The sequence below is a fragment of the Rousettus aegyptiacus genome, unplaced genomic scaffold (genome assembly GCF_014176215.1).
Source record: "Rousettus aegyptiacus isolate mRouAeg1 unplaced genomic scaffold, mRouAeg1.p scaffold_m13_p_15, whole genome shotgun sequence".
Classification (NCBI taxonomy): Eukaryota; Metazoa; Chordata; class Mammalia; order Chiroptera; family Pteropodidae; genus Rousettus; species Rousettus aegyptiacus.
In genome coordinates, this window is record NW_023416290.1 from 15,171,950 (window position 1) to 15,185,083 (window position 13,134).

Here is a 13,134-nt window from a genome sequence, read left to right on the forward strand (position 1 = left end):
ATATAACAAACACAATATATAAATATAGATTATTTAGTATTATAAGCAGTGCTATAAAAATATACAACTAAAAAATCAGGAGTGTGAGGTAGAAATAAGTAGGTTGCAATTTGAATAGAAGGCTGAGAGTAAGAGTCGAGAAGATTAAATATGGGCAAAGACAGAAGTAGGTGAGAGAAATAATTCCAAATATCTGGAAATTTGCATTTCTGGCAGAGAGCAAGTTCGATGGCCCTGGAATGTTGATGTGTACAGTATGTGTGGGAGCTGTTGCAGGTGAGGAGGAGCAGGTGGGGATGAACGAGGCATAGGAGGGGATGAAGATTGGAATTAACAAGGTGTGACCATTTAGAGAAATAAAAAAGGTCCCGTAGTTGAGCATGGATAAGAGATCTTTGCCTTTTCCCCAGAAACTATTGCTCCAGATTTTAATAAAGGAAGGAGAGAGAATTTTAACTTGTAAATTGGAGCATCTTGCTGATGAGGACAGAGAAGTAACATGAGGCAAATCATTAAGATCTAAGGATGTGGGCTTTTATTCTGAATGAGACAAATAGCCATTGAAAAGGTTTAAACAGATATGTGGTATAATCTGATCAGTAGTTTTAAAATATCACTCTAGACGCCATTTTTTTGGAATAATTTGAGTAGGATGAAGTAGAGGCAGGGAGGCCTTTAGGAGGCCACTGCAGTAATTCAGGGGGGAGACAATGGCAGCTTAGAACAGGATGGCACAGGTGGAGAGAGGTAGAATGTGTCAAACTCTAGCTGATTTTTAAAAAGTGATCCTAATAGGATTTTCTAATTGATTAAACGTGGCATTTCAGAGAAAGAGAAGAATCAAGGATGGTGAAGATTTTTGTTCTGAGTGGCTGGAAGGATAGGATCGCTTTTGAGATAGGGGAGAAGTCAGTGGAGCAAATTGGGAATCAAATAAGAAGTTCAGCTTTGGAAATTTAAGATGTCAAAATTCAAATGAAGATATCAAGTAGGTAGTCGAGTTGATGAGTCTGGAGTTCAAAAGATAGGTTTGGTTTGGAGACTTAAATTTGAGAGTTACTGTCAACTTACAGAGGGTATTTGAATCCATGAAACCAACTAAGGTCATAAAGAGAAAATGGAATGTAGACTAGAGAACTAAGACTCAGTTTGAACATTAAGTGATTTAGAAAAAGAGAACGACACAGAAAAGGAAATTAAGAAACCCATCGTGAGGTAGAAGGAAAGCCAGGTGGGGCTCTCTGGAAACTAGTGGAAGAAAGAACGTCAAGGAGCAAGAGATCAATTTTATCCAGTCCTACAGATGAGTTAAACAAGATGAGGATGAAGGTCATTGGAAGGTCAATAGGGAGGTCATTAGTGAGACCTTGACAAGATAATAATTTTCATGGAGTGAGGGAAAAGTTTGGTTGAGAGGACATTTAAGGGAGCATGAAAGGAGAGGAAAGGGAAGGCAACACAGAAACACCTGTTCCCAGAAATCGTACTGCAAAGAAGAGTTGGGAAAATAGGGTGTTAATTGGTGGGAAAAAATAGCATCAATTTAATGTATTTTTTTTTCAATAGTACAATAACTTGTTTAAATGTTGATGAAATGATTCATAAGTGAGTAAAATATTAATGCTGGAGAGACAGGAAAGAATTTTTAGAGTGATGTTTTTGAGGAGGCAGGCAAGGATGAAATTTACAGCACAGATTGTGGGGCTGGCCTTATCAACAGTATTAAATGAGAAGACAGTTCAGTTGACTCTTGTAAAATGAGGGGGTTTTGGGTGTTGACCCCCACACGGTAGAAAACCCTTGTATAACTCTTGACTCTACAGTTGATACTTCACAAATGCAGATTCAACCAACTTCAGCTGGAAAACAGGTTTTGCTCTGGGTTGCGAATCTGCTGCTGGGGATGTGAAAATACTGTTTCGATCCACAGTTGGTTTAATCCTCAGATTCGAAACACGAGGATAGAAACCTGAGGACTCAAAGTGGAAGGCGGGAAAGGCCTACTGTATTTATTGAAAAAAAATCTGCTTATAAGTGGACACGTGCAGTTCAAACCCACGCTGCTGTCCAAGGAACAACTATATATGAGTGGAGTCACAGGTAGGTGGATCGTTTTGGTGGTGGTAAATTTAAAAATTCTCTTATGGTTGCTTAATATTTTAAAAACTTTTTATTGGTGAGAATAACCCACATAAAAGTATACCAAACATCAATGTAAAGCTCAATGAGTTATTACTACAAGAAGACTCTTCTGTGGCTATCATCTTGGTCCAACACTAGAAAATTGTCGGCACCCCAGAAAGTGTTACATGTTCCTTCATAATCCTCATGCACTTTCCCCTTCACCACAACCTAGGATTATAACCCTATGGTTTAGTTTTGAACTTTAAAGTCTAATATGTAATGTTTTGCATTTGTTTCAACACATGTTTGTGTAATTTGACCACTTTGTTGCACATAGCTGTAGTACATTTATTTTTATTTCTATAGAATATTCAACTGTAAGATTATATATTTTGATTTTCCATTCTATAGTTGATGGGCATTTGGATTGCTTCTAGTTTTGAAGTTTTAGCCTGCTATGTCATTTATTGTATGTGAGAGGGGCATTTCTGTTGAATATACAACTAGGGCTGAAATTAGAAACAAGGGCATGAATCACGTCCAGGTCTGGACAGAGCTGGATGCTGTGAGAGTTCGTCATGCTACTCAGAATGGTGCACAATTTGAAACTTATGAGTTGTTTATTTCTGGAATTTTCCATTTAATATTTTTGGATTGTAATTGAGTGTGGCTAACTAAAACCTTGGTGATTAAATGAGGACTATTGTAGTCCAATTTATCACCTTCGCCTTTATGCTTAGTGGTTTCTATATACTATAAGAAAACTTTTCCTAGGCTTGATTAAAAAGATATTATGTTATAGAAGTTGTATTAATGGTTTCTCACATTTAGATTTATAACTGGTCTGGAATTGAGTATGGTGTGAAATAGTGTCAAAATTAATTTTTTTTTTTTCATAAGGAAACTTAATTTTCTCAGCACCACTTATTGAAAGGACCATTTCTTTTCCGTATCTCCAAAGTGTCACTTTAGTCTTAAACCGAGTATCTATACATGATAGAGCAGGTTTCTTGGTCTGTATTCCATGTTATTAGTCTATGCATTTCCATTTTAATTAATACCACGCTATCTGATTCGTGTTGTGTTATAATCTGTTTTAAATTAAAGAGTAAGTCTTTCTACCATTGCTGTTCTTAAAGTGTTTGGCTATACACAACTCTATTCATTTAATTATAAATTTGAAAGTAGCTTTTAAATTTCAAAAACATATGGGATTTTAATGAAGATTACATTGAATTTGTCAGTCAATTTTTGGAAAAATTAACATCTTTATAAAATTGTGTCATCCAAACTATAAGCCTGGTATATGGTTTTCTTTAATTTCTGTCAAATTATTTTCTAATTTTCCGTATTAATGACCTTGTACAACTTTCATTAGATTTTTTTAGGTGTGTAATTTTTTATGTTATTTTATTATCAATGATATTTTAATGACTTTTATTTTCTAATAGTTTATTTTGGCATCTAGAAACATTTATAAAAATAATTCATATATTCTAGTAATATTTTGAATAATTTACATGTAGAGTTTTTAGACTTTTTTGCATGTACATTATATGTTGTGATGAATAATGACAGCTTTCTTTCTAATGATTATTTATTTTATTTTTATTTTTTTGTATTACCACACTGGTTAGAATTTTCAGCAAAATATTGAATATAAGTAGTGAAATGGAGATGATGATTATGCCATTTATCAGAGGAAAACTTCAACATTCCACCAATGGTTATGATGTTTCTTGTAGGTTTTTCTTTAACAGATTACGGAAATGTTCTTTTAGCCTTAGTTTGCTGAGAGTTTTCATCTTGAATGGATGTCAAATTTTATTAAATGCATTTTTTATTTTATTTTTTTAGTTTTGAAAACCATCAAGAATGAATTATCTTGATTTATTCTTAAAGGTTAAGTTGATTTTGCATTTCTGGAATAATAACTACTTAGTTGTGATTTTATTTGTATTTTCCGTATTGCTGGATTACATTTGCCATTTTTAAAAGGAATTTTGCATCTAATGTTGACAAGTAATGTTGGTCTATAATCTTCCCTTCTGATAATGCTCTCGTCATTTGGTATCAGGGTTATACTCATCTCCTATGACTTTTGAAGTTTTTCTTTTTTTATCTCCTGTGAAATAGTTTCTATAATATTGCCATTATATCTTTCTTAGGTGTTTGAGAGAATATAGGTACAACCATCTGGTCTTGAAATTCTCTTTCTGGGAAGGTTTGTGATTATGGATTCAATTTCATTAATAGTTGTAGGATTATTCAGATTTTTCCATTTATCTTATTTCTGTTTAGGTAACTGAATTAGTGCAATTCATTAATGTTTTTCAAATTTAGTCATAAAAATTATATTTTCCCTTTATAATCTTTTAAGTATTTTAGAATCCACACTGTCACTTTTTCATTCTTTGTATTATATACTAGTGCTTTATTTTTTGATCAGTCTCACCGGGGAATTGCAAATTTTGTTAATCTCAGAGAACAAGTTCAGGGCTTTATTGATTCTATAGATTTTCTATTTTATTATTTTTCTGGATGTCTTTCCTTCTGCTTTCATTAAGTTTCAGTTGCTATTTTCTTTTTAACATCTCATATTGGATGTTAAATTCAATTAATTATAATTGTACTTTCCTAATGTATTCATTTAATTCTGTCTAAGCATAGCTTTCCTACATACTGTAAATTTTGATATATTTCTTTTCATTATCATTTTGTTCAAAATATTTGCTAATATTCACTTTGATTTTTTCTTTAGTCCAAGGGTTACTTTTAGAAATGAGATCCTCAATTTCCAAACTTGGAAGATTTTTCCTTTTTGTTTTTTATGTATAACATATATGCACTAGAATTAGAGAATATGCTTGCATAATTTTGATTCTGTGTAATTTAATAAACATTTCATGGGACAATTTATAATGATTTTTATAAACTTTTTTATGTGCTTAGAAATAACATTTAGAATAAAGCTAGGTTTTCCATCGTTAGAGTAAGAAGTTATAAATGAGCTAAGAGGAGAGATGAGAATGAACCCCGCAGTACTGGGTTAGAGTTAGAGGAATCAGTATGAACTCATGAATGTGTATTCGAGGCAGCATATATAATAGGCTTCTTAGCTTTCTCCCACAAAGGACCTAGATGCGGTGACAACCCAGCAGCAGTGTATACATCCAGCACCTAGCTCTTGGTTTTTTAAATGTCATTTTTCAATGAAAGGAAGAAGGACGTCTTGGTAAAGCAGTTGATTTCGACTGCAGAGACAGAAAAAATATGAATGTAGAGCTTCCTGTAGTGCCAGAAAGAAGGAAGTGCTCAAAGAACAAAACCAACCAAGCAAAAAAATAAAGGCAAGTCAAAGGGACATAGGATCCCTTCTGAGTCATTTAAGTAACACAATAAATAATCATGACATTGGATTATAAACCTCAAAATACAATAAGTATTCATGAATCCATAATGATATAAGTAAATGTAGATTACTTCTCCTCCCCTCGAGTATGGTCAGGATTTAGGGACTTGCATCCGAAGAATAGAGTTCAAAAGGGGAAAGACAGTAACTTTGCAGTGAAGAAACCTGGCAGATACCATGTTAAGTAAATGATGAAGGTTAACCTTATTCTATAGTTTAGTTAATGGTATTTATTGTACAAATTTACAAGTTAACATGTAAAATGTTAACAATAGGGGAAGCTGGGTGAACTTATATAGAAGTTATATGAGAATGCTCCGTCCTATCTTTGAAATGTTTCTATAAGTTGAAATTTATTAAAAAATAAAGTTTTTTAAAATAAAATATTCTGCAGTCATTGGTTGCAGTATGTATGTCTTTTAGGTCAAGTTGTTAGGTGATTGAAATCTTTTTGTTCAATATGGGTTTTAGAATTTATTATAGGAATATGTATTCACCTATGACACAGTCTCAATTTGTATAAAGTAAAACTTGGCAGAGCTATATGGAGAAATAGTTCTACAGAACTATATGGAGAAATAGTAAAATATGTAATCGCTCTGGGAGAAACTTTTGCTAAACTTTCTACATCTTTATACTATAAATATTTTCCTTTTTAGCAGCATAGAATTGGACCTAATTTTTTTTTAAATAGAGACGATCAGTAAATAATGTAATACTGATATATTACAGTTTAAATTCACTATTTTACTATTTCTTTTCTCTTAACTCCCCATTATTGTATGTTCCCCTTTTACCTTTTTGCCTCCTTTGGATTATTATTATTATTATTATTATTATTATTATTATTTATGATTTTGGTGCTTGATTAGTCTTATGTAGTATAGGCTCCCACTCTTCCTTTAGTGGTTGTGCAAGAAATTACATCATGCATCCTTGGTGTATCAGAGTATTTGGGACTTTTATATTCTTCCCAAGCAGAGCAAGAGCCATATAACATTTCAACTTTATTTATTCTTCTCCTGGCTTATATTGGTATTTTTTGTGTTTATGTGTACACAAACACACACACATTTTCTTTACAAATACACAAACGCATACACACACACACACACACACACACATATATATGTACATACATATGTACATATATATTTGTTAAATATCACTATACTCTACTTTTATTATGTTTTAGAAGCAATATCTGTTCAAATCTTTATACACGTTTATCATTGTTATTGCTTGTCATTTCTTCATGGATTTCTGAGCTTCCATCTGGTTTCATTTCCCTCTGTCTGAAAAATACTTTTCAGTATTTCCTTTAGTGCAAGTCCACTGGAGCTGAATTTTCCCAGTTTTCCTTTGCCAGAAAATATCTTTGTTCTACCGTTACTTTTGAAGAATGTGTTCTTTGGGTATAGCATTCTGTGTTGGTATTCTGTATCTATACTTTGAAAACATTAAACTTGTGTCCTGATTTCTGTTGTTTCTGTTGAAAAAGTCTCCTGCAGTCTAATTCTTGGTCCTTTATTTGTTCCTTGTGTGATTATCAGATTTTCTCAATTTTTGATTTTCAATATTTTAGAATGATGTACCTATTTTTTAAAAATGAATAATGCTTATGTCTCACAGTGCTTCTTGAATCTGTTTTTCATAATGGTTATCAATTTTTGAAAATTTTAATCATTATATTTTCAAATATTACTTCTGCCCTATTTTTCTTTCTTTCGGGGAATTTACATATATTTTAGATAGCTTCTCTTTTTTTTCTCTCCCTCATTTTTATTCTCTCTGCATATATATATTTCCTATTTGTTTTGTCTAGAATAGTTTCTTCTCTCTGCCTTCTGGTTCAATATTTCTTTTAAGCTCTGTTTAATCTGCTGCTAAAGTTATTCATTGGATTCTTAATTTTGGTCATTATACTTTTCAGGTCTAAAATTTTATTTTATTGTTTTCAGTACTCTTTTAAAATTCTCAATCTTTCAACTGTCACCAAAAAAAATTAATTAATTAAAAATATAAAATTCTCAATCTTGTCAAGCTTATTAAGCATAGACATTTAATAGTTTTGAGGGTTTTCTGTGTATCTATTTTCTTTGCTGCTTTTTATTATTATTATTCATGTGGTATTATCTCCTTTCATGCATACCAGTTTGATTAAGTGCTGGACATTGCATGCAAAATAGTTTTTAAAAAGTTACTGCAGATGATGCCGCCTTTCAGGAAGGATATGCTTTCGCTTCTGGTGGGCATCTAGGGGCACCAGCAATCTAAATTATGTAATCCAATTACGACAATTGAAGTAATTCAAATCTTGTCTATTTCTGAATTTGCTTTATTTTTTTGTATAGCTGATTTTCAGTATCTCAACTCAAAGTGTGTGTAGTTTACCAGGGTCCCTCCTTCTCGGCTGGACTTGTTTTCCAACATTTGTCTCCCTAGACCAGAAAGGATATTGAAAGTGCTTTGTAGCTTCTCATCCTCTTACGTTCCTCATCCCGAATTGGCAGGTATCCTTGGGACAAATGGTGGCAGGCTCAACTATCTGGGTTTTCTTCTCCTCTTGGATCATATGTCACAATTCTTCAGTATGTTATTGGTTATTTCTTGCCTTCAAAAAACTTGCATATGTTTTTTTCCAGCTTTCATGGTTTATTTTTAATGGAGGAATTGTCTAGTCCCTTTTCACTTGAAATTAAATCATTTATTATGTCATTTTTTTTTCTTCTTTTTTTTAGTCTGGTCGGAAGCAAAGTCATCAGGTGTGCATGAGGATAGGAGAGGAAATGCTGGAGGTTTCAGGAACAAGAAGAAGGTGAGAAAGAGGCAGTTACTACAATGAGAGAGTAAATGAACTACAGAATCATAGTATGATTGCTGGGCATTATTCAGAGCACACTTGGGGTTTATGATTATTTATTATTATGAGGATTTTGATTATTTATTATGATTATAAATGGTACCAGGTAATATGGTTATGCTTTTCTTTTACTGTGTTCTTTTGTTATATAGCTGCAAAGGGCACAGATGATTGGTTTTTACTATGTTTGTGGTTTTTCAGAGTCCAACAAAGGCTTTAATGGGGAACAGAATGGAATGTCTATGCTAGGGAATATTTAAAATGATTGACTATGGAATTTAATCCAGGTAAGGAGGAAAGAGAGAAAATCACGGAGGTGAAAAACATTGAATAGTGATGGGATCAATAGATTAAAAGTCCTAATAAAATAGACTGTTAACGTGAGAATAAAAGAAAAGAGGTGAAAAGAGGCGAGACTTAGAGTAATTCATGAAACTGAGACTGTGGAAAGGTTGCAGGCACTGATGATGACAAAGTCTGATGCGGGAGCTTAAGAGGAAGTCACTGAGATAAGATGGTCAAATGGAAAGACAGGAGTTTGAAAGACTGAGACTATTGGAAGGATTATCTCTGGGCATACTGACATGACCAAAAAGTAAGATGGGAGTCATTCTGGAGTGACAGGGAGTCATGAGAAGTGAGAAGAAGGAATCAAAAAAGAAACGAGGAGAAGGAGCGAGAATAATGAATAGTGGGTGGTTTGATCTCAGGCGAGAATCAGCTTTCGATGAGTGCAAGAAAAAGAAGAACTCTTTGGAGAAGAGTTTGAGGATGCAGTATTCTTGTGACAAACCATAAATGCTGAGAAACGCTGTGCAAATTTATGTATGATGTCTACACCAAAAAGTTATTTTGGGGAATAAGTAAGAAATGTATATGAGAGTATCGAAGGTGTGGGTTGAATGTTAGTGTCTCTGCTCTAGTAAAAATCATCTTCACATTATTTGGGAAGGGTCTGAAATGTATTAAGAGAGAAGAAAGTTTGGACAATTTATTTGGACATCTTGAAAATAAATACCAGGTATGTATTCTTTCTACATACACACACACACTGTCTAATACTTCGCAGAAGCATAAATTAAAATGACTTTGGTAGCAAATAACAAAAAATACATCCGAATGGCTTAATTTATTATTTATTAACTCAAACAACAAAAGGTCTTATAGTAGGGTAACTTCATGTTTTTTTAATTAAGGGGTCAATGACATCATCAAGGTCAGTTCTTCATATTTTAATTTTCTATTCTGCTGCCTTCAGCATTTTGGATTGTTTTCTTATGCTGACTCTATTAACCCAAGAAAGCTTATGCAATTGCAGCCAGCATATCCAGGTAATCTCGGAGAATAAAAATAAATGTTTCCTTCTATGGGTGACTGTTCACAACTTTGCCCCACGCTCATTTAAACTAATTACTACCAGGACAATGAGGCCACCAGGATAGGCTCACACCAAGTTGGATTCATCCTCTGAGGCTGCTGGCTCCTTCCCCGAAGGACACACCTATATGTTGAATAAAATCAAAGTTTTCTTAGCAAGGAAGTCATTCAGGAAGAAGTTTAAATAGTTGTATTTAATATTACTCATCATAATTATACTGTAATTACCTGTTGACCCCAGACTCACTGTACTCTGTTATTCTTATCTGTAAATCTATGCAGCTATAATATGTAAATAGTTCTAGAATAATATTTTCCTATTGCTGTACCACAGATTACCATAAATTTAGCTTCTTAAAACACATATTTATCATCTCACAGTTTGCGTGGGTCAGGATTCCAGGCAACCTGGATCTTGCCTGGGTCAAGCTCAAGTTCTCACAGAGCTGTAGTCAAGGGTTGGCCACATCAGTGTTCTCATCCAAAGCTCTAGAAGCTGATTCAAATTGTTGGTATAATTCAGTTTCCTGTGGGTATAGTAATGAAGTACCCATGTTCTTGCTGGCTGTTAGCCAGGAATGGCTCCCCGCTCTTAGAGTCTGTGGCAGTTCCCCATCCCATGACCCCCAGAGATAGTTTAAAACATGGACGGGCACTATTTCCAAGCTAACAATGCTTCTGATTTCCAACCCTCCCCAGGTTGTGACAAGGGAGTCTTACAAAATGTAACCTGATCACGAGAGCAACTATCCCATCATATGCATGGGCCCCACCCACACTCAAAGGAAGATGAGGATACAAGATTTTTACATCAGGAGTGACGATCTTGGAACCTGCTTGCCAAAATACATCTGTGTTTTGTGATTATAATTATATTAGTGTTCATGCCCATGTGGATTTACTTATTAGACAGGAGTGTTTCTTTTCTCAGCCTTCAGTGCATAAACCTCTACGCGTCCTAGTATAACAAGCATCACGCACTTCAGAAGCACAGAAGTAAAACAATTTCCTACAACGGACTCTGTGTAAGAGATAAATGTTACAAATTGAGTTTAGAGTCCAGAAATAGTATCTTTATAGGTGTAGTAGGGGTATGGTTGTCTATATTTCTTCTTTGCCTAGTTGCTTCTGAAAAATTTTAATTCTTCTCCCAAAAGTAAAATTTCACAAATCCTGCCCCAGAATATACCTTTCCTTCTCTTGTCCTGCTGTGATTTCTCTCTCTCTTCCCTTCCCTGGTGTTTGAGATTTTCTCAGTTGGGCAACTTGAGGCCTGACTTGGGGTTAGCTATTGTGTATGTTGGAACAAAGTCAAGACAGTGCTGGGTGGGGAAGTTCTCTAAGTGGGGTACACAAGGAAAAGCCTCATATAAATCTCATGAGCTCATTGCTTAAAATCTTTAATTCAGTTTTCAAAACACTTTAATGAATGCAACAAGTGGCTATGATGCAAGCACCTTATTCAGATCCCGATCTTTTTTGTTTGTTTGTTTGTTTGTTTAAGTGAGGCAACCTTTGGTTGACCTCACAGATTGCAAAGACCTTGTTAGTTTACAATCCCTTATTTTTAATTTTTTTTTTTATGCCTACAACCTCTGGTCTTCCTAGGTGGTCTCCCACTCAAATACTAACCAGACCTGACCTTGCTTAACTTTGAGATCGGACGGGATCAGGATTGTTTGGGGTGGCATGGCTGTAGACCAGATCCTGACTTAAACAAAACTATAACACTCTTGGAGAAAATCTGGGAAATTTGAATGTGTATGAGGTCTGAGGTAGTGTTAAGGAGTGTTGTATTCTGTTTGGTTTGGTAACAGCACTGAGCATTGTGAGAAAATGTTTGTCATTTTTAGAGACCTGTATAGAAGTATGTCGGGGTAAAATGATGCCTGGGGCTCCAAGGAATAACTTGGGGAAAGAAAAAGTGGAGAGAAAGGGTAAGAGACAGGGAGGGGGATGAGAGAGGCAGAGAGTAATAGATGAAGTTAATGTGGCAAATTCTTGATAATTATTGAATATTGTTGTAAGTATAAAATAAATTCATTATCTTCTATTTTTCATACATTTAAAAATTTTTCATATAAAAGCATTTTAAAATGGGATTTACCGAGTTGCTCTTAAAATTTAATGTGTTTAGGCACTTATGTCTCTACTTAAATGCCTTTGCAAAAATTAAAAGAAAGATGTAGTAAGGTGCTTACTTTCTTCCTATATTTTTAATAATAAGAGACATAATGAAATGATAAATGTACTGAAAAGAGATAAGATCTAGATCAATTTTAACATTTTAAAGTCAAATCTGAATTGTTATTAAATTCATTGTCTTGAATCAAAATTTATTTTCCTTTCAGTGCTTTCAGAATATTTTTGAATTCATTTGGCAAGGCACCCGAAAGTTTGCCTTACTCATAAATCCTTGGATTCTACTTGCACATCAGGTAGCAAGAGCATTACGAAACTAGCTTTCTGAGTAGATCCTGTCTTTTCCTCTATTGGAATCATTCATAGCGACCCAGACATAAAGGGTGTTATAGAGACAGCCCAGGTAAATAGACTGTGGTAGATAGATGAGCTGAAAAGTAATAGAAAAATGCTTCTGTGTTGGCTCTGGCCCCACCGTGAAAATATAAATGCCCTCTACCTCTACAATAACTCAGCCCTCTACCTCTACAATAACTTAGCCCACCCACGAGCAGCGATGGATTCCCAGGGCCCCACTCGTGTCTTTTGTTTCACTATAGAGCTCTGCTCTATGCAGTGAAATGCGACTTCAGCCCGATCAGTGTACCACTGAATGGCCGCCTGTCCTTAAATGTTATCAGCAAGGCCTTTCTGTTTATTTTTATGCGATAGAGATGATGGAATTCTGTTATGACTTGTTGTGTACCCTCCCCTCCCCCCCCAATTTATATTTTGGAGTCCTAATCCAATAATACCTCAAAATGTGACTTTATTTGACAGTAGGGTCATCGCAGATATAATTAGTTAAGATGAGGTCATTAGGGTGGGCCCTGATGCAGTGTGACCGGTGTCCTTATAAAAAGCGCACCATGTGAAGAGAAAGAGACACACACAGAGGGAAGATCACAGCAAGAGGTGGCTATTAATAAGCCAAATAAAGAGGCCTCAGAAGGAGCCGACCCTGCCGACACCTTGGACTCCAGCCTTAGACCTGCAAGACAATACATCTTTGTTGTTTAAGCCCCCCAGTCTGTGGTATTTTGTTATGGCAATCCTAGAAAACGAATACAAACTTCAGACAAATATTAGATGTCTTTTCATTGATATTACTGTGTTGAGTTTTATTTTTGCCTATTTGCAGACGTCAAGCATTCTTAAAATTGACATTGGTGAAATA

General features: G+C 34.6%; 1 long non-coding RNA gene across 1 annotated transcript; it reads left to right on the forward strand.

Moving 5' to 3' along the window:
* Positions 1 to 1,848: 1,848 nt before the first annotated feature.
* LOC107497972 lies at positions 1,849 to 11,332 on the forward strand. The gene is made up of 3 exons (XR_001593919.2): positions 1,849 to 2,100; positions 8,278 to 8,354; positions 10,476 to 11,332. It is a non-coding gene; the product is annotated as an uncharacterized LOC107497972 (long non-coding RNA).
* The last annotated feature ends 1,802 nt before the right edge of the window (positions 11,333 to 13,134 follow it).